General features: G+C 38.5%; 1 non-coding gene and 1 pseudogene across 1 annotated transcript; one reads left to right on the top strand and one right to left on the bottom strand.

The window, feature by feature from the left end:
• LOC118635516 overlaps positions 1-22,838 on the bottom strand; it is a 162,799-nt pseudogene that overhangs the window by 51,166 nt on the left and 88,795 nt on the right.
• Positions 21,919-22,040, top strand: LOC118636852. Its single transcript, XR_004960817.1, has one exon. It is a non-coding gene; the product is annotated as a small nucleolar RNA SNORA26 (small nucleolar RNA).

Genomic DNA, 22,838 nt, shown 5'->3' on the forward strand with positions numbered 1-22,838 from the left:
AGCTTCATGTGCTCTCCTCTAAGTTCCATTGCAAGACATTAATGAGTATGGCAATTAAGTTGTTGGGCTTAAAATCCATTAGCTTTGGTTCAGCTTATGGGCTTGCTCTGTATTCACCCAGCTCACAAGCACTTGCAGTCATTATCCAGGATCTGATGTTGGATGTAAACACTCATCCTATAGGATACCCTCTGAATAAGGAAAATGAGGTTGCCATTCTATGAATGCTGAGCAGTGGTTTTCCCTGAACTCCTCACTTTGTTTTACCCACATTCATTTTCTGCTGAACTTGTCAATAATAGGCATAGACTTTTTTTCACTAGCCAGGCATGAAAACTCAGTTTATCATGTCAAGGTATGAACAACTTATAGGTTTGTTTTCAGTCTCAAAATTTCCTATGCCCTGTAATCTGTTTTTGTACTTCTGATACTGTGAGATAAATTCTGTATATTCCTATAACACAGTGCCTCCCACAACAACAATGTAGGTGTAGCTTATAGAATGATATAAATAGGTTCCTGCCAGAACATTTCACCACTTGTTTATACAACTCTTCAGACTAGACAAGATGATCTCATCTGTCATTTAATATATAGCTTGTCCAGTTGTTCCTAATGTTACTGAAAATACATCATGGCAACAGAGGTGATTTCCTTCCTCTCAAAGTGTCTCATTTGCATGATGGAAATTATGGAGTCTGGTAAAGTTCATTGGATGATATTTAACTGAGAATTACTTCCCTTGGATTTACTCATTCAGAGACGGTTGTTAATTGATCCAGTTGTCCAGTAGGGTAGAAACACAAGCCAAGTTGATGTGTCAGGCTTAGCATGTCGGTCTTTGGTTTCCAAGATTTTTTTCCTGTGTTAATGGCTACTAGGCCATATGGGAAATTTCCAGCAAGTGATGTGTATGTTAACAAAACTGTCACTAATGACATGGGCTTGAAGACAGTGGTGGCTCCAGTCTTGCAATGGAGGGTATTGGCTAACTTAATTAAAATTTGCCCTTCAGTCAGGGTAGCTTGGAGTCATTGTCTGACATGTGCTGTAGGATATGAACTGAGAATCAGTGCATGTCCCTTAGGTGAGAATATGAAGCAATCTATAGAATGTAGCACATTGGTTTTCCTCAAAATCACTCATTTTGTTCACCACCTTCAGTGTCTGCGGGACTTTGCACCACATGTGTGGGGCATACAGTTTCTTTCAATTTTTAAAGAAATAATTGATGGTCTTTAGTCACTGTACTGCTTCTTCAGGTATTTTTCAGGTACCTGAAAGAATATTATTCTCATGAAACTCAGTCTTCTCCTCAAAAGGCTTGATGACCTCTCCTCTGTGCTCCCATTGCCTGTTCCTTTGCTAGATGACACTTAATTTAGCCAGGATAAAATGGATTGGATACATTTCTATCTGGATAACTCGCCCTGTGTTCATTCCACTTAAGACTCTGTAGTCATTGTGCAACATATGATGCAGGATATGCAAATACACCCAGCAGCATATTCCCTGTGTAAGGAAAATAAAGGTACTCTTTTGTGTAAAGATAGTAATGGTTTCCCAGAACTGCTTCTCCTGAGGTGACTACCTTCATTTTCTGCCGAGCTTGGCCATAATCAGTTAGAACAGGCAGTCCATCTCATAATTGTACTGCTATATCTATTGCTCTTTACCCATGGATCTGAATCCCTGCTATTCAGGTATTTGATGTCTGTCTAATTAAAACACTAGTGATTGTAGCATGGCTTGAAATTTTTTAATCCATTGCATTAACTTTCTCCAATATCACGTTCGAAGTTCACATTGTACAGCACTTACTGAATAATGCTAAAATTAGCCCCAAATTCATGTACCTACCTGAGAAGAATGGGCAGTCTACCAACTCAATGTGGTGCAGATTCAGGTATTCCTTTGAGGTTAAGAGAAGCATCAAGACCATGGGGCTGAAATCCTTCTGTTCAAAATGTACAATGCTCTCTCCTTTAACTCCACTTTTTCCCTGCCCAACTTGATGGCAATAAGCTGCTTGCATTACAATGCTTTGCATTTGTCAATCCCATAATCACTTGACCTTTGGTAAAATCATTCAGCATTGGCTAGACAATAAACACAACACACCTGAGATAATGGTCTTCACCAGTCTGGAGAAGAATAACTAGTGAATCATTTCATTATAGTTAAATATTTCACATCTTCTTTACATTCTGTGGGAATGCCAATTTTTTCAAACCCCTAGGAATGCCTTTTTTCTTAAGCACTCAATGACCTTTCCCTATAATTTTTTGCTGGGTGGTCCCCCAGGTTGATGGCAGTGAAGGTGCTTGACTGAGAAACCATTGGGTATCACAAATGTCACCTTCACTGTTATCACCTCTCATAGCACATGCTGGACCATCACCCCTATCAAACATTTGTTCATGTGCATCTCTAGTCCTGGAAAAAATTAGTGGTGTTTGATGACCTCTTGTATAAGTCCCCATTACATGTCACTGGTCTTAATGGCAATTAAGGTGGCTGGTTTAGCATTGCCTGGATTACTATCCCCAGAATTACTCATATTATAGTCACTTCTCTCATAGACCATTGGAGCTATTTTCAAGTAGGTTCTTCAGGCTGTGAACCTGTGCCCCACTGGATGCCAACTGGCTTGATGACAGTACAGGTGCCAGTCTAAGAATCCAGCAGACTAGTTTTCCTCAGGATCTGTTGCATTTTGTTCACCACCTTCAGCTTCTGGTGAAATTGGCCACAATTGTCCCTAAATTTATGTACTTTATTAGGCTTTGACAGGAAGGGCAATATACCAAGTTAATGTATTGTTTCATGTATTTTATTACTTATTTATTTTTTGTTAATCTTCACCCAAGGATATTTTTACATTGACTCCTAGAGAGAGTGGAAGGGAGGGAGGAAGAGAGAGAAACATCCATGTGAGAGAGACACATTGATCAGCTGCCTCGCACACAACCCCGAAAGGGGCCAGGTATCAAATCCGCAACCCGGATTCAAACCCAAAAAACCCCGAAACCCGTTGGTCTGAGGACCAGTGCTCCAAATGCTGAGCCAAACAAGCCAGGGCTGTTTCATGTATTCTTTGGAAGCTCTAATGAATTTCAAAACAATTATGTTTAATCCCTTCTGCTAAACCACTTAATGACCATCCCCATAGATATTTGCTGCATGCCACCCTGCTTGATGGCAGTTAAGGTAGGCTGGGTGTTGGCATCTTTTGTTTAGCTGGTGGAAGACTGGAGTGGCAGAGATGAAGTTCAAGAACCTGCTTTACCATTTTTTTTTTTTTTGTTACAGATATTTCAAATTTTTTACCCCATTGGCACCCCCCTCCCCACCCCACTCCTGCCCCGTCCCCGGCTTAGTTTTCCATGTCCATTGGTCATGCATAAATGCATATAAGTTCTGTGGTTTATCTCTTCCCACCCCCCCACCCCCTCTTCTGAGGGATGTCAGTCTGTGCCCTACTTCCATGTTTCTGGGTCTACCGTATTCCTCAGACTGTGATGTTCATTATCTTCCGTATATAAGTGAGATCATGTGGTATTTGTCTTTTTCTGCTTGGCTTATTTCACTTAGGATAATACTTTCCAGGTCCCTCCATGTCGTCTCAAAGGATAAGAGATCTTTCTTTCTTATAGCTGCATAGTACTCCATTGTGTATATGTACCACAGCTTTTTGTATCCATTCATCTACTGATGGACACTTGGGCTGTTTCCAGATCTTAGCTATTGTAAATAGTGCTGCTATGAACATGGGGGTACATATATTCTTCCTGATTGGTGTTTCAGGCTTCTTAGGGAATATTCCTAGAAGTGGGATCACTGGGACAAATGGAAGTTCAATTTTTAATTTTTTGAGGTAACACCATATTGTTTTTCATAGTGGCTGCACCAGTCTGCATTCCCACCAGCAGTGTATTAGAGTCCCCTTTTTTCTGCACCCTCACCAACACTTGTTGTTTGATGATTTGTTGATGACGGCCATTCTGACAGGTGTGAGGTGATACCTCATTGTTGTTTTAATTTGTATCTCTCTGATGATTAGTGATGTTGAGCATTTCTTCATATGTCTCTTGGCCATTTTTATGTCCTAATTAGAGAGGTGTCTATTCAGCTCCTCTGCCCATTTTTTAATTGGGTTCTTTGTCGTCCTTTTGTTGAGTTGTATGAGTACACTATATATATTGGAAATTAACTCCTTATCTGATACATCATTGGCAATGATGATCTCCCATACAGTGTGTTGCCTTTCCATTTTGATGATTGTTTCTTTTGCTGTGCAGAAGCTTTTTAGTTTGATGTAGTCCCATGTGTTCATTTTTTCCTTTGTTTCCATTGCCTTAGGTGATGTATCAGTGAAAATTCTGCTCCGTATGATGTCCGAAATTTTGTTGCCTACATTTTCTTCTAGTATTCTTATGGATTCACGGGTCACATTTAAGTCTTTTATCCATTTTGAGTTTATTTTTGTGTATAGTGTAAGTTGATGGTCTAGTTTCATTTTTTTGCATGTAGCTGTCCAATTTTCCCAACACCATTTATTAAAGAGGCTGTCTTTACTTCACTGTATACTCTTGCCACCTTTGCCAAATATTAATTGAGCATATTGCCTTGGGTCCATTTCTGGTTTTTCAGTTCTGTTCCCTAATGCCTAATTGCTCCACATTGATCTCATCTTCGGTGGAGATCTCTTGCTCTTTCATTTGGCTTCTCGCTCTTTCATTTGGCCTCATAGAACGTGTTTGGTCTATATGCCTGTTCTTGTGCCAGTACCAGGCTGTTTTGGTTACAGTCACTTTGTAGTATAACCTGATATCTGGAATTGTGATCCCACCTACTTTGTCCTTCTTTTTCAAGATTGCTGTGGCTATTCGGGGTCTTTTTTGGTTCCATATGAACTTTTGAAGTATTTGTTCTAGTTCTATGAAATATGTCGTTGGTATTTTGATGGGGATTGCATTGAATCTATAGATTGCTTTGGGTAGTATGGACATTTTAATGATGTTAATTCTTCCAATCCATGAACAAGGTATGTGCTTCCACTTTTTTATATCTTCCTCTATTTCTTTTTTCAATGACCTGTAGTTTTCTGCAAATAGGTCCTTTACTTCTTTGGTTAAGTTTATTCCTAGGTATCTTAACTTTTTTGGCGCGATGGTAAATGTGATTGTTTTTTCAGTTTCTCTTTCTGTGAGTTCATCATTGGTGTACAAGAATGCTGTCGATTTCTTGACGTTAATTTTGTATCCTGCTACTTTGCCAAATTCATTTATTAAGTCTAGTAGATTTTTGATGGAGTCTTTAGGGTTCTCTATGTATAATATCATGTCATCTGCAAATAATGACAGTTTCACTTCCTCCTTTCCAATTTGGATCCCTTTTATTTTTTCTTCATGTCTGACTGCTGTGGCTAAGACTTCCAGTACAATATTAAATAAGAGTGGCGAAAGTGGACATCCCTCTCTTGTTCCTGTTCTTAATGGAAATGTTTTTAGTTTCTGTCCATTGACTATGATTCTGGCTGTAGGTCTTTCATATATGGCCCTTATTATGTCGAGATATGATCCCTCTATTCCCACATTGCTGAGCGTTTTTATCGGAAATGGATGCTGGATTTTGTCGAATGCTTTTCCAGCATCTATTGATATGATCATGTGGTTTTTATTCTTCATTTTGTTTATGTGGTGTATCGCATTTATTGATTTGCGAATATTGTACCAGCCTTGCATCCCTGGAATGAATCCCACTTGGTCATGGTGAATAATTTTTTTGATGTATTTCTGGATCCGATTTGCTAATATTTTTTTCAGGATTTTGGCGTCTATGTTCATCAGGGATATTGGCCTGTAGTTTTCTTTCTTCGTAGTGTCTTTTTCTGGTTTTGGAATTGGAATTATGCTGGCCTCATAGAACGTGTTTGGAAGTCTTCCTTCTTGAATTTTTTGAAATATTTTGAGGAGAATGGGTGTTAGTTCTTTTTTGAGTGTTCGGTAAAACTCCCCCAGAAGCCATCTGGGCCTGGGCTTTTGTTTGCTGGGAGAGTCTTGATTACCTCTTCAATTTCCTTAGTTGTTATTGGTCTGTTCAAGTTTTCTATCTCTTCCCGGTCCAGTTTTGGGAGACTGTGTGTTTCTAGAAATTTGTCCATTTTGCTTAGATTGTCGAATTTGTTGCTACATAGTTGTTCATAGTAGTTGTTAACAATCTTTTGTATTTCCATGGTGTTGGTTGTTACTTGTCCTCTTTCATTTCTGATTTTGTGTATTTGGGTTCTCTCTCTTTGTTTCTTGGTGAGTCTAGCTAAGGGTCCATCAATCTTGTTTATCTTTTTGAAAAAACCAGCTCTTTGTTTCATTGATCCCTCGAATTGTTTTTTTGGTCTCTATGTCATTTATTTCTGCTCTGATCTTTACTATTTCCTTCCTTCTACTTGCTCTGGGGTTTTCTTTTTGTTTGCTTTCTAATTCTTTAAGTTGTGAGGTTAGACAGTCAATTAGAAATTTTCTTGTTTTTTGAGGTAGGCCTGTAGTGCTGTGAACTTTCCTCTCAGAACTGCTTTCGCTACATCCCTCAGATTTTTTGTTGTTGTGTGTTCATTTTCATTGGTTTCCAAGAAGTTTTTAATTTCTTCCTTGATCTCCTCGGTGACCCATTCATTGTTTAATAACATGCTATTTAGCCTCCATGTGTTGAAATGTCTTTGCATGTTCTTGTTGCAATTGATTTCTAGTTTCATGCCATTGTGATCTGAGAAGATGCTTGATATGATTTCAATCTTCTTGAACTTGTAGAGATTTAGTTTGTGTCCTATCATGTGGTCTGTCTTTGAGAATATCCCATGTACACTTGAGAAGAATGTGTATTCTGTAGTTTTGGGGTGTAATTCTCTGTAGATATCTATTAAATCCATGTAGTCTAGTGCTTCATTTAGAGTCTCTGTTTTCTTGCTAATTTTTTGCCTAGAGGATCTATCCAGTGCTGTCAACGGGGTGTTGAAGTCCCCTGCTATGATTGTATTGTTGTCGATTTCTCCTTGGAAGTCCTCCAGAAGATTTTTAATATATTTTGGTGCTCCTATATTGGGTGCATATATGTTTATCAAGGTTATATCTTCCTGTTGGATAGATCCTTTCAATATTATGTCTTGGCCGTCTTTGTCTCTAGTTATGGTCTTCATTTTGAAATCTATTTTATCAGATATGAGAATAGCTACCCCAGCTTTTTATTGCTTTCCATTTGCTTGGAAAATTTTTTTCCATCCCTTCACTTTCAACCTATGTGAGTCTTTTGTTGTGAGGTGGGTCTCTTGGAAACAACATATAGATGAGTCATGCTTTCTTATCCAATCAGCTACTCTGTGTCTTTTTATGGGAGCATTCAGTCCATTTACGTTTAAGGTGATTATTGATATGTACTTATTTATTGCCATTTTTGTTTAGTGTGGTTCTATTTTTCTTCCCATTTCTACTGCTAATTACAGCAGTCCTTTTAACATTTCTTGCAGTGCTGGTTTGGTGCTAATGTATTCCCTTAGCCTTTTTTTGTCTGGGAAGCTCTTTATTTGACCTTCTATTTTGAATGATAGCCTTGCTGGGTAGAGTAGTCGTGGATTCAGATTCTTGTTTTTCATGACTTTGATTACTTCATGCCATTCTTTTCTGGCCTGTAGTGTTTCTTGTGAGAAGTCAGCTGAGAGCCTTATGGGGTTTCTTTTGTAGGTAACCTGTTGCTTATCTCTTGCTGCTTTTAGCATTCTCTCTTTGTCTTTAATTTGTGGCATGTTAATTACTATGTGTCTTGGTGTGGGCCTGTTTGGGTTCTTCTTACTTGGGACTCTCTGTGCTTCTTGAACTTGAATGCCTTCTTCCTTCACCAAATTAGGGAAGTTTTCTCTCACTATTTTTTTGAATATATTCTCTATCCCTTGCTCATTTTCTTCTTCTTCGGGGACTCCTATGATGTGAATATTATTACGTTTCCAGTTGTCTCACAGTTCTCTTAAGCTGTCTTCCTGTTTTTTAATAGTTTTTTTTTTCCTTTTGGTTTTCTGATTGGTTGATTTTTTCCACCCTGTCTTCTAATTCACTGATCCGGTCCTCAGCTTCCTCTACTCTGCTTTTTAAACCTTCCAATGTGTATTTCATTTCTGATATGTCATTTTTTATCTCTTCTTGATGGTTTTCAATTTCCAATTGGCTTATTTTCAGTGTCTCTATGTCCTTACTCATGCTGTTCAGCTTCCTCAAGATCATGGCTCTGAATTCTAGCTCTGTTAACATGCCTAATTGCTCCACATTGATCTCATCTTCGGTGGAGGTCTCTTGCTCTTTCATTTGGCTTCTGTTTCTGTGTTTCACCATTTTGGCTATCACAGTGGTCTTTGGAGCCTGTCAAGGTTTCCCTTGGGTGTTGGTGTTCTGCTGTTTGTGGCTCCCTCTCCTGTGTTTAGATGAGCGAGGGAGGACCCACGTTAAACACCACTGTCAAGTCTTACTTTCCTGGTTAAAGTTGCTAGCCCAGGAAAGGTACTGTTATCCTCTAGCTTTTTGCCTGGAGGCTAGCAGTCCAGGTTACCTGATGAGTTTTGGGTTGTCAGTTGATTGAAAAATTCCGTCAGGTGCTCAGCACAAGGGGATTTCAGGAGGGTGGTGCAGATGCTGTTTGTTAATGAGCCTCAATTAGCACTTCAGTGGCCCACAGGGTGGGGTTGGATCTCCGAGGGAGGGGCTGCTGCCTCTCGCCAGAGCTCTGGGAAGGAGCAGTATGGCCACTGTCCTGCGTGGCTGCACTCAGCAAAAGCTCTGAACACCCCCAAATCCCGAGTGTACCGACACAGTCCCAGTCCACTCTGCACTCCCTCTGCCGGAGCCCAAGGTGAGTGGCTGTGGCTTTTTTCGCCTCTATCCCACTCTGTGCTGTGGAGACGCTTGGGAGTGTAACCCGCGGGCACTGCTCCCAGCTAAGGCCGCTGCCCAGCTGCTGACCGTGGGCTCCCAGCCCCCGTCTGGCGCCTTCGCAAGCCTACCGGGATCGAGTCAGTGTCCCTCGTTATATGGTCCTCGCAAGCTGCTTTTCAGTTGCTTTTTCCCGTCAATTTGACTGTGTTATAGTTGTCATTCCAGTTTGGTTCTGGCAGACGGTCTGTGTAGCTTCCATTCACTCCGCCGCCATTTTTCTCTCCCTGCTTTACCATTTTAAAAGTTCCTTTAAAATTATTATTTTCTTAGATTTTTCACAAAGTTTTGGGGATGTAAACAAGGGAATGATGGGAGAATGAGAAAATCAAAGGCCAAATATTTAAGCAGAGTAGATCTGTGATTCTGATGTTTTTTTTGTTTTTTTGTCTCTATGTATTTTTTTTTTTTTCTGCTGGGTTAGTCTTCCTTTTTTAAAAGAAAAAATGTAATTTATGTCTTTAGTGATCATCCGATCATATCATTTTGGTATTTGCTTTATTATACTCATACAAGTGAATTGATTCAGTATATAAGACATATCACCTTTTGCTTCTTTCTTTTTTTAAATTAATTAATTTATTTTTGTTACACATGTTTCTCCTTTTTTCCCCACTGATTGCACCCTCACTCCCTCCCCACCCTGTCTCCACGTTTGCTGTCCAAGTTCATTATTCATACATACATGCATATAAGTTCTGTGGTTTCTCTCTCCCCACCCCTTCTTCTGGGGATTGTCAGTCTGTACCCCACTTCCACGTCTCTGGAACTACCCCGTTCCTCAGACTGTTATGTTCATTATATTCCACAAGTAAGTGAGATCATATGATACTTGTCTTTGTCTGTTTGGCTTGTTTCACTTAGGATGATACTTTCCAGGTCCCTCCATGTAGTCTCAAAGGATAAGAGAGTTTTCTTTCTTACAGCTGCATAGTACTGCATTGTGTATATGTACCACAGCTTTTTGATCCATTTGTCTACTTATGGACACTTGGGCTGTTTCCAGATCTTAGCTATTGTAAATAGTGCTGCTAAGAACATGGGGGTACATATATTCTTTCTGATTGGTGTTTCAATCTTCTTAGGGTATATTCTTAAAAGTGGGATGACTGGGTCAAATGGCAGTTCAATTTTTAATTTTTTGAAGTAACACCTTACTGTTTTCCATAGTGGCTGCACCACTCTGCATCCCCACCAGCATTGTATTAGAGTCCCTTTTTCTCCACACCCTCTCCAACACTTGTTTGATGATTTGTTGATGACGGCCATTCTGACAGGTGTGAGGTGATACTCATTGTTGTTTTAATTTGCATCTCTCTGATGATTAGTGATGTTGAGTATTTCTTCATATGTCTCTTGGCCATTTGTATGTCCTGTTTGGAGAGGTGTCTATTCAACTCCTCTGCTGATTTTTTAATTGGGTTCTTTGTCTTCCTTTTGTTTAGTTGTATGAGTACACTATATATTTTGGAAATTAACCCTTTATCTGAGGTTTCATTGGTGATGATGTTTTCCCATACAGTGGGTTGGCTTTCCATTTTGATGGTTGTTTCTTTTTCTGTGAAGAAGCTTTTGAGTTAGATGTAGTCCCATGTATTCATTTTCTCCTTTGCTTCTGTTGCCTTAGGTGATGTATCAGTGAAAATTCTGCTGCTTATGATGTCTGAAATATTGTTGCCTACATTTTCTTCTGGGATTTTTATGGATTCATGAGTTAACATTTAAGTCTTATATCCATTCTGAGTTTATTCTTGTGTATGGTGTAAGTTGATGTTCTAGTTTCATTTTTTTTGCATGTAGCTGTGCAATTTTCCCAACACCATTTATTAAAGAGGCTGTCTTTACTCCATTGTATGCTCTTGCCACCTTTGTCACATATTAATTGAGCATATTGCCTTGGTTCCATTTCTGGGTTCTGGGTTCTGTTCCACTGGTCTATATGTCTGTTCTTGTACCAGTACCTGGCTGTTTTGATTACAGTGGCTTTGTAGTATAACCTCAAATCTGGTAATGTGATCTCTCCAACTTTGTTCTTCTTTTTCAAGATTGCTGTGGCTATTCGAGGTCTTTTTTGGTTCCATATGAACTTTTGAAGTATTTGTTCTAGTTCAGTGAAGTATGTTGTTGGTATTTTGATGGCGATTGCGTTGAATCTATGGATTGTTTTGGGTAGTATGGACATTTTAATTATGTTAATTCCTCCAATCCATGAACAAGGTATGTGCTTCCACTTTTTTATATCTTCCTGTATTCCTATTTTGAATGACCTGTAGTTTTCTGTGAATAGGTCCTTTATTCTTTAGTTAAGTTTATTTCTAGGTATCTTAATTTTTTGCCACTATGGTAAATGGGATTGTTTTTTTAGTTTCTCTTTCTGTGAGTTCATCCTCTGTGTATAGGAATGCCATCGATTTCTTGACGTTAATTTTGTATCCTGCTACTTTGCTAAATTCATTTATTAAGTCCAGTAGATTATTGATGGAGTCTTTGGGGTTTTCTATGTATAGTATCATGTCATCTGCGAATAGTGACAGTTTTATTTCCTCCTTTCCAATTTGGATCCCTTTTATTTTTTCTTCCTGTCTGATTGCTGTGGCTAAGACTGCCAGTAGTCTGTTAAATAAAAGTGGTGAAAGTGGGCATCCTTGTCTTGTTCCTGTTCTTAAGGGAAATGCTTTTAGTTTTTTCCCATTGAGTGTGATGTTGGCTGTAGGTCTTTCATATCTGGCCTTTATTATGTCGAGATATGATCCCTCTATTCCCGCATTGCTGAGCGTTTTTATCAGAAATGGGTGCTGGAGCATGTTGAATGCTTTTTCAGAGTCTATTGATATGATCATATGATTTTTATCTTTCATTTTGTTTATGTGTTGTGTCACATCTATTGATTTGCAAATATTGAACCAGCCTTGCATCCCTGGGATGAATCCCACTTGGTCATGGTGAGTAATTTGTTTTTATGTATTGCTGGATTCGATTTGCTAGTATTTTGTTCAGGATATTGGCATTGATATTCATCAGGAATATTGGCCTATAGGTTTCTTTGTAGTGTCTTTTTCAGGTTTTGGAATTAGAATTATGCTGGCCTCATAAAACAAGTTTGAAAGTCTCCCTTCTTTTTGAATTTTTTGAAACAGTTTGAGGGTACTAGTTCTTCTTTGAATGTTCGGTAAAATTCCCCCGTGAAGCTATTCTGGCCTGGGCTTTTGTTTGCTGGGAGAGTCTTGGTTACATCTTCAATTTCTTTTGTTGTTATTGGTCTGTTCAAGTTTTCTGTCTCTTCCCGGTTCAGTTTTGGGAGACTGTGTTTCTATAAATCTGTCCATTTCCCTTAGATTGTCAAATTTGTTGCCGTATAATTGTTCATAATATTTGTTCACAATCCTTTGTATTTCTGTGGTGTCAGTTATTATTTCTCCTCTTTCATTTCTTATTTTGTGTATTTGGGTTCTCTCTCTTTGTTTCTTGGTGAGTCTAGCTAAGGGTCCATCAGTCTTGTTTATCTTTTCAAAGAAGCAGCTCTTTGTTTCATTGATCTTTTCAATTGTTTTTCTGGTGTCCATGTCATTTATTTCTGCTCTGATCTTTACTATTCCCTTCCTTCTACTTGTTCTGGGGTTTTCTTTTTCTTTGCTTTCTAGTTGTGAGGTTAGATAGTCTATTAGAAATTTTTCTTGCTTCTTGAGGTAGGCCTGTAGTGCTATAAACTTCCCTCTTAGAACTGTTTTCGCTGCATCCCACAGATTTTGTGTTGTTGTGTGTTCATTTTCATTGGTTTCCAGAAAGTTTTTAATTTCTTCCTTGATCTCCATGGTAACCCAGTCATTTTTTTCAATAACATGCTATTTAGCCTCCATGTTTTCAAATGTCTTTGCATGTTCTTGTTCCGTTTGATTTCTAGTTGCATGCCATTGTGATCTGCGAAGATGGTTGGTTTAATTTCAATCTTCTTGAACTTGTAGACTTAGTTTGTGCCCTCACATGTGGTCTATCTTTGAGAATGTCTCATGTGCACTTGAGCAGAATGTGAATTCTGCAGTTTTGGGGTGTAATTCTCTGTAGATATCTATGAAATCCTTTTGATCTAGCGCTTCATTTAGAGTCCATGTTTCCTTGTTAATTTTTTGTCTAGATGATGTATCCAGTAATGTCAGCAGGGTGTTGAAGTCCCCTGCTATGATTGTATTGCTGTTGATTTCTCCTTTGATGTCCTCCAGAAGATTTTTAATGTATGGTGGTGCTCCTATATTGGGTGCAGATATGTTTACCAAGGTTATATCTTCCTGTTGGATAGATCCTATCAATGTTATGGAGTGGCCTTCTTTGTCTCTAGTTATGGCCTTCATTTTGAAATATACTTTATCAAATATGAGTATTGCTACCCCAGCTTTTTATTGCTTTTCATTTGCTTGAAAATTTTTTTTTACATCCTTGCACTTTCAAGCTATGTGAGTCTTTTGTTGTGAGGTGGGTTCTTGGAAACAACATATATATGAGTCATGCTTTCTTATCCAGTCAGCTACTCTGTGTCTTTATTTTGGAGCATGTAAACCATTCATCTTTCAGGTCATAATTGATATGTACTTATTTATCGCCATTTTGTTTAGTGTGGTTCCATTTTTTTTCCTATTTCTTCTACAAATTACAGCAGTTCTTTTAGCATATCTTGCAGTGCTGGTTTGGTGTTAATATATTCCCTTAGCCTTTTTTTTGTCTGGAAAACTCTTTATTTAACCTTCTATTTTGAATGATAGCCTTGCCGGATAGACTAGTCTTGGATTCAGATCCTTGTTTTTAATGACCTTGATTACTGCATGCCATTCCCTTCTGGCCTATAGTGTTTCTGTGGAGAAGTCAACTGAGAGCCTAATGGGGTTTCCTTATTAGGTAACCTGTTGCTTATCTCTTGTTGCCTTTAGGATTCTCTCTTGGTCTTCAATTTTTGGCATTTTAATCACTATATGTCTTGCTGTGGGCCTGTTTGGGTTCTTCTTACTTGTGGCTCTCTGTGCTTCTTGAACTTGAATGCCTTCTTCCTTCACCAAGTTAGGAAAGTTTTCTGTCACTGTTTCTTCAAATATATTCTCTAATCCTTGCCCATTTTCTTCCTCTTCGGGGGCTCCTATCATGTGAATGTTATTAAGTTTCTAGTTGTCCCACAGTTCTCTTAAGCTGTCTTCCTGTTTTTTCATTGTTTTTTCCTTTTGGTTTTCTGATTGGTTGATTTTTTCCACCCTGTCTTCTAATTCATTGATCCGGTCTTCAGCTTCCTCTACTCTGCTGGTTAGTCCTTCCAATGTGTTCTTAATTTCTGCTATGTCATTCTTCATTTTCACTTGGTTGGTTTTCAGTTTTTCTATATCTTTACTCATGGTGCTGATGTCCTTACTCATGCTGTTGAGCTTCCTCAAGATCATGGCTTTGAACTCTACCTCTGATAATTTGCTTAGCTGCATTTCATTGATCTCATCTTCAATAGAGTTCTCGTTTTCTTTCATTTGGGATTTGTTTCTTTGTTTCACCATTTAGCTTATCTCAGTGGGTTTTGGAGCTTGCCAAATTTTCCGTGTGGTTGTTGGTGTCCTGTTGTTTGTGGCTCCCTCTACTGGGTTTAGATGAGCTTGGGTGGGCCCACGTAAACACCACAGTGAATTCTTACTTTCCTGGGAATATTTGCGAACCCAGGAAAGGTTCACTTATCCTTTTTTTTTTTTTTTTTGCCAACGTAAACACTACTGTGAAGTCTTATTTTCCTGGGAATGTTTGCGAACCCAGGAAAGTTTCACTTATCCTTTTTTTTTTTTACTCTAGCTTTTTCCTGGGGCTAGTAATGTCAGTTACTCAGTGCCTTGAAATGTAGCCCTGGTGTTTTGCATAAGAGAATTTCCAGAGAGTGGGATAAGTTCTGGTTATTAATGAGCCTCAATTTGCATTTCTTTGCCTCACCTGGGAAAGCCTGAATCTCGGGGGTGGGGTGGGGCTGCTGCTTTTCCCCACAGCTCTGGGAAGAAGTACACTGGCCACCGTCCTTTTTGGCCACAACTCTGCAAAAACTCTGAGTGTCCTCCAAATCCTAGGTGTCTCCACAGAGTTCCAGCCCAGTCTGCCCTCCCTCTGCCATAGACCCCAGGTGAATGGCTGTGGCTATTTTAGTGCTCTGTCCAGGCTCTCTGTGCTGTTGTGCCAGCTTGGTCTTTATTCCCCAAGGGCGCTGCTCACAACTAAGACTGCTGCTTTCCCTGGGCTCCCAGCCTGCCACCCTCTCATGCCTCTGCAGGTCCTATCATTGTCCCTGGTTATATGGTCTTCTTCTGATGCTTTTCTCTAAGGATTTGTCTTTATTTTAGTAGTAATTCCAGTTTGGTCCTGGGAGATCATCTGTGTAGCTTCTATTCACTCCACCTCCATTTTCACACCTTCTATGCCTATCTTGTGTGCAGCTGGGTAGCACAGGCCTTTCTGGTGCCACTACACCCTGCAGGTTCCGTGGGTAACTGGATTGCACAGTCCCTTTGGAGACCCGGCTCTATGCCTATGTAATGAGCTGCTGGGTCTCACAGGCCTCTCTGGTGCTTCAGCACCCCACAGGTCCCCCAGGTAACTGGTTGGCACGGTCCCTGCTGGGTCACACAGGCCTCTCTGGTTCTTCAGCACCCTACAGGTCCAGTGGCTAACTAGATTACACAGTCCCTGCTGGGTCGCACAGGCCTCTCTGGTGCTTCAGAACCCCGCAGGTCCCATGGGTAACTGGATCGCACAGTCACTGCTGGGTAGCACAGGCTTCTCTGGGACCCCTGCACCCTGCAGTTCCCATGGGCGGGCAGCTGGATCGCACCAGTCTCTCACAGGCTGGGGTTTTTCACTGCTCTTGTGAGATACTGGACCGCACAGGCCTCTGTGGAGCCCCAGGTCCCACCGCTGGCAGCTGGAGAGTGTTGCTGTTCCGTGGGGCTCAACTCCTGCTCAGCTTTTGCTGTAGTTTTTGGGGATGGGTCTCAGCTGCTGGTCTGTGCTTCTGTTGCCTGGGGATGGATGTCTGCTCCCCAGCCTCTGTTGCTGAGAGTATTTCTGGACTCTGATCAGGCTGCTACTATGGGGGATGGTGCTGGGCTCTGGGCTGTCTGAGGCTTCCGTGACTGGTACCTTGGGAGCTCCACTACTGTGCACCGGTCTGTGTTGACACAGGGTGTCCACTGGTCCGATGGTGCTAGATGTGCTGGTGGGCTCAGGTGGCTAGGCCCTAGCTACTGCCACTGCCTCCTCCCAGGGAAGACCCGCAATCTTCCAAAATGGTGGGACCTCCCCGTGGAGCAGGGAGACGTGCTCTGAAGGGCTGCTTACCACGATAGCCAGCTATTCCCCTCCACAGCACAGGAACTTTCTGCTATGTGACTCTGTACTGCTGGGGTTTGATCGTCCACCTTCACGTCCACTCACACTCTCTCACACACTAGCTCATTCTCTCACACACTCACCCTCCCTCCGGTCCTGCCATCCACCATCTTCACACATTCTTGCTGCTTTTTTTAAATCATTTTTTCTTTCAGCCTAAATGGCACCTCTTTAGAGAGTAATTTCTGACACCATACCTCTAAAGACATCACCCTAGGTGATTCTCTGAATCCCTGGAAGTTACGTGGTTTTATCAATATCCAATTTTTGTATGTGTTGATATGTTTTATTTTGGTCAACATGCAGTTATAATGACAGAAAATACCTTGTTTTTGTGTTCTCTTATCACAACATCTAGAAAAGTGCCTGGTATATACATGTATACGTATACATATACATATAACTACACATTTCTGCTGAATGAATGCATGCCTGAGTTAATAAATGTCCAGATAGATTTATGAGGGGTTTGGAGTTGAATCACAGAAAGTGACAGCAGAGTGTAAAGGAATTGCAAATAGAATAACTACCCACACATCTACCAACTATAATGCCATAAAGAAACTCATATTAGCAGTTATTTAGCATGTTATGTAAATGAACCAAAGATAACTTTTGCATATGGGCCCCTATGATTTTTACTATTTGACAGCAGGCACACATTAGCTCAAAAGCCTACTAGCACAGAACTTAAAAGTTTGCACATCTAATTGTTTTTTGTTTTGTTTTGAATTTATCTTTCTTGTTAAAAGTATTATAGATGTCCCCCCTTTTTCCCTTCATTGACCCCATTCTCCTGGCTCCCCCTCCTGCCTTCACGGCACTATTGTCTGTGCCCATTGGTAATGCATATATACATATATGTTCTTTGGTGTATCTCTTCCTGCACCTCCCTCCTCCCTTCCCTCTGAGATTCATCAGTCTGTTTCTTGCTTCCATGTCTCTGGATCTATTTTGTTCATCAGTTTATTTTGTTCATTAGATTACACATGTAAGAAAGATCATGTGATACTTATCTTTCTCTGACTGGCTTATTTTGCTTAGCACACTGCCCTCCAGGTCCCTTCATGCTGTTTCAAATGTTAAGAGATCCTTCTTGTTTTTTTTTGTTTGTTTGTTTATTTGTAGAGATCCTTCTTTTTTACAGTTGCATAGCATTGCATTGTGTAAATGTACCACAGCTTTTTTTATCCAGTCATCTATTCATGCACATCTAATTGTTTTAAGCATAACAATACATTTTTTTCTTTTTTTTTAATTAAAAATAGTTTCTGGGAAGTGTGATTTGCAATTATATCCTCCCTCCAAAGAATGTTATTTATCATATATAAAATGTGTAAATTTGACTTGTTCATTAGTATCACAAATATGTAAAGTTCAAGTAGCGTGAACTAAAATGATTCTCATTGTTTCTCAAAAATGTCTTTGAAACCCATTTAATCTAATAGAGAATAAAATTTGAAAATACAAAATAACATCACTTTAAAATGTAAAGTGAAGAAGTATTTAAAATATTATATATGAAAAAGCAATAAAATATACTCCCTTGAATAAAAGCCAGTTTAAATAATTATTCTGTCTGGGGTTATGGTGGAAGAAAGCTTGTAAAACTGGATTGACTCCTTCAGATGAGTAGCAAAATCAGGTTATTTTAAGGAATGTAAGTTTTATGTGAAATATCATTTTATAAATTATGTTGAAATTTTACCCTCACATTCAGTCATCTAAAAACTTATCGTGAGTCAGAAAACTTTTTGGAGATAGCACAGTAACCCCATTTCCTTTTTCCTGTTGTTCTAATTCAACAGATAGAACCCTAATTCCATTATTATTAAGTTTATACCTTTTCATCAGGCAATAAGTAATACGTGATACTGGAAAGTAATTTAATTGCTCTTTGCTAATGACAATATAGCTTCTTAAACTAGATTATTGGCAGTGATGATATGTTGTATTTCACTAGGAAAAATTCCAATCATTTATATATATGACTGAACACTTGCATTTGATATCATTTGATTCTATTACTGTGAGATGAAAGTCTAGCTCTGCATTTTATATAAATATTTAAATCACAAATAATCATTTTTTTCCCCAAGTGTCTTTTCCTTGGAAGAAAATATAGTGGAACAGATTTCAGGGAAAAACCTTATATAGACAGCTGATAATAGATGATGAAACTTCTATTTTCTTGAAATTGAGGGAGTCATAGAAATAATGGTTATGTCAATATTTTCTAGGTCAGCAGTGAGTCCTTCAGCAGAATTGTTCCCAAGTACTTTGCCTTCAGTTATAGGTAGCACCAGTTGTATAATTTCAATTTGTTTTTATTTCTGAGAATTTTGTGAACTGTAATGGTAGAAAACCTAATGTAAAGAAAAAGAGAAAGGAAAGTATACATGTTTGTAGGTCTATCATAATAGAAAATGCAGTTATCAAAAGGAATTTTCCAAGAAACAGAGTTTATGTATAATAGAAGTATTTTTAAGCATAAAATAAAAAAGCCCTGGCTGATATGGCTCAAGTTGGTTGGAGCATCGTCTCGTGAACTGGAAGGTTGCAGGTTCTATTCCCAGTCAGTCCACATACCTGGGTTGCAGGTTTGATCTCCAGTGGAACCCTGGTCAGGGCATGTATGGGAGGCAACTGATCGCTGTATCTCTCTCTCTCTCTCTCTTTCTCTCTCTCTTTCTCTCTCTCTCTCTCTCTCTCTCTCTATATATATATATATATATATATGTATACATATATATGTATGTGTGTGTATCCCTTTCTCTCCCTCTAAAGTCAATAAAATAAATAAATAAAAAATACTGACATATTTTATTTATTGAGAAACCCCCTATTGCCATTGTTCTGTATTAAATGGGCTTCCTAGAGAGACAATATTTGAAACTGAGCTATCCCTTCATTTCCATTTAGAAAAGTTTCAGAAATGGTTTGTAATGAAGATATATATTTGTGAGAAATAATATACTTGGACTGAAAGAATTGATGTTATTAGTTCATTGTTGTCATATCTATGTAACTTCAAATGATAGAGGTTAGTAAGAAATAAATGTTACTTTCTTTCCATTTTCTCAAATAACTTCACATTATCATAAAAATTAGCATTTTTCAGTCTTCCCATATTGTACTTCATAGTTTAGAGTTCATAATTAAGTGATAAGGATGTAGAACTGAATGAGAAGTTCCCTTTTACTGACTCAGAGGTGTCCCAAGTCTCCCCCCACGAGCCTTGTTGAGATATAATTGGCATATAACAGTGTGCAAGTTCAAGGTGTACAGTGTGCCAAATCTCATTAAAAAGAGGACTGCTTTTCATTTTTCAAGACCTTGAGACCAGTGTCGGGGGAACACTCACAATGAAGTATGATGATAGAGTAGACAGGTGCTCTCTATTACTACCTTTACTTCCCTTCCTACTAGGACCCTTGGAAAATGTGGTAAAGAGTGAGGTCCCCACTGCCTTGAGATCAGTGAAACTATAGAACTCTAAGCTCCATGAGATTAGCAACACATATGTCTTGCAAAATGATATGTCTCCATCACTGCCAGGCACACAGTAGATTCTGTCAGTCAGTCAGTTGGGTTCATAGCAATTGCTTCAAAACCAGAAATAAACTACCTATTAATGGTGGGTAATGAATGGTTATGAGACCATACCTACATACCTACAAAGAGCATAGTACCTAGTACATTAAATCACTCAACTAAAATAAAAAGAATAAATAATAATTGACTATATTAAAATGCAAATATACAATGAACATATATTTGCAGTTTCTTAATATAAATTATAATTTTAGATTCATAGCAGTGACCTGATTACTTTATTAGGCTCATTATCCCAAGGATATTTGAAAGCCTGTTACCATATGATTTAATTTGCTGTCAATCAGTTATGTTGTCATTTTAATACTACTGAAGATAGAAATTTGATGGTTTTTTTTTTTTTTATGCCAGGAGGAAGAAGAAAAGAAAATAATATTTAGTAGAAGTTTATAAATGCTCTCCAGAATTGGGGCTTATTTTAAACTCATTTTAATTAAAATATATTTAGTTTAATTATTTATTTTTTTTAGTAGTTCAGAATTTCTTGCAAAGTAGCATATTTAAAAGAGGAAAAAAACATTTTGGTCTGTCAGTGTGGCTCAGTTGTTGAGCGTTGACCATGTACCAAGAGGTTGCCAGTTTAATTCCCCATCAGGGCACTTGCCTGGGTTGTTAGCCTGATCTCCAGTGGGGGGTGTGCAGGAGGCAGCTGATCGATGTGTCTCTCTCATCAACGTTTCTCTCTCTCTCTCTCCCCTTCTCCCTTCCTCTTTCTCTAAAATCAATAAAGAAAAAATTTTAAAAAATAAAAGTTTTGGTAATACAGTACACTTGTTATAGGCAGTTGACAATTTTGATATTTCAGACATTGCTTTAGAGTCGAACCCTTGAATCTGGTTCCTATTCAGTATTTTGTGGGATTAACAGATTGCAGAAACTCTTTTACCTCTAAGTCAAAACCAACTTGTAGCCAGTAGAGGTAATAATTGGACTCTACATCATCATTTTAGCTTTGATTATTGCCCTTTTTATTAGTATGTTTCATCTTTGTTGCATTTGTACTTAATTCTGAAGCATTTTACAAGCTTATTTATAAATATAATGCAATATGTTATGTGTATATATATTCTCTTAAATGTATACAAATAAACCTTGTTAACTTATAAATACTAGTTGTGCCTACAGATGAAGAAGTGTAGTTTATAGGAGGAATACTGGAAGAAGCTGAATGACTGACTGCTCCAAACACCCAGTGAAGGTTTTCATTGTTATTTCCCATCTTTTTTCACACTTGTATCCCCCTACCAGTGTGTTTCCATGAAACTCAGGGGGACAGGAAGCTGGACCAAGAATATTCCTCCCATGCTTACTATTTTATTTAGTGTATTCTAAATAATAAATTAAAGTATGATATTTGTAGTAGGGTCATTAGTTTATAATCTATTGAATGAGACCAGGGTTCAGATATATGAGTTTAGAGTACAGCTTGGCAAATTTTTTCTGTAAAGGGCTAGATAATAAATATTTTACTTTTTGAGGACCATCTGCTCTTTGTGTTAACTACTCACTCTGATGTGGTGGCATGAAAATGGCCATACATCACACACAAATGAATGAGCATAGCTCAATTCCCCCACAAAATCCCTTTTATTTACAAAATCAGGCAATGGTCCTGATTTGATCTTTGAACTGTTGACCTACTGGTTTAGAGGGTAGCTTGTCATGTGCATATTTCCCAAGGCAAATTCCACTGGCATAAAGTCACAACAAAATTTTACATAATAATTTCCAAGCTACTCAGTGATGCATGTAAATTAAATTTTTATAATTGAAAATTGGCCGTCAGAAACTAGAAACTAAGTTACTTGTGTGATAAGTAATAAATTAATTGAACAGAGGACATAATGGACTAAGGATTAGTGGAGATTCAAGTGGAAAAAGTCTCTATATATAATATCTTTATGAAAGTATATATAATTAAAAGGTTACGCCCTTTCTTGTGCCCTTTTAAGGTTAACACCGTGCCTTAGGAGGCTAACACAGAAGGGTACAGTAAGTCTCCATAAAACCCAGAGAAGAGATGGTAAAACTCCTCTTTGGATCCTGTCTGGAGTCACAGCTGAAGTAGAAGAAAATTTCTTTCAGTTTGAGCACCTTTGTGTTATTTTTACACAGTCATTAGCAAAGGATAAATTTAACCTTACCTTTGATGATACCTTGAGGCATGCTTTTTAAACTCTGGGGATATCATCTAGTATTTTCAAATAGATAAGGAGATTTGGATACTTTGGTTTTGGGATACTTTGGTTATCTTTAAGGTGGAAAAAATCTGCATGATGGAACATGGTACTTCAGTTGGGATCTCCTTTGCATCATCCCTAATCGAAAACTGTTGTCCCAAAGAACTTGATCCTTACCCACACCCCCACACCTGCTCAACCAGATCTGTCCCTAAACGAGAGACTCTCAAATCCCAATATTGCCAGGGAAGGCTCCATAAAGATACTAATATGTTACTCAGCCTGTTATAGGGCAATTGTATCACTCTTCCATGATTCTCAAAATGCACTACATTTTGACCCCAAATGAGGCTCCTTATTCCTTGAGAGAATTAAAACAATCTCTACATCCCCTCTAATTGACCCCTAACTACAGAAAAAAAAAAGGTGATAGGTAAGTTTTTAAGATTTTTTATTAAAGTATTATTGACATACAATACAGGGTGGGTCAAAAGTAGGTTTTAGTTGTCAGTACATGAAACAGAGTTTATTCTTGTATTATTGTTTATTAATTGTATTATTTTACATATGAACAACTGTAAGCCTGCTTTTGCTCCATCCTGTATTATTATAGATATATTGTTATAAGATGATTGTGTATTCTATTATATTAAATTAATTCATATGTATTGTAAGTTGA

The sequence above is a fragment of the Molossus molossus genome, unplaced genomic scaffold, assembly GCF_014108415.1.
Source record: "Molossus molossus isolate mMolMol1 unplaced genomic scaffold, mMolMol1.p scaffold_m16_p_2, whole genome shotgun sequence".
NCBI classification, from domain to species: domain Eukaryota; kingdom Metazoa; phylum Chordata; class Mammalia; order Chiroptera; family Molossidae; genus Molossus; species Molossus molossus.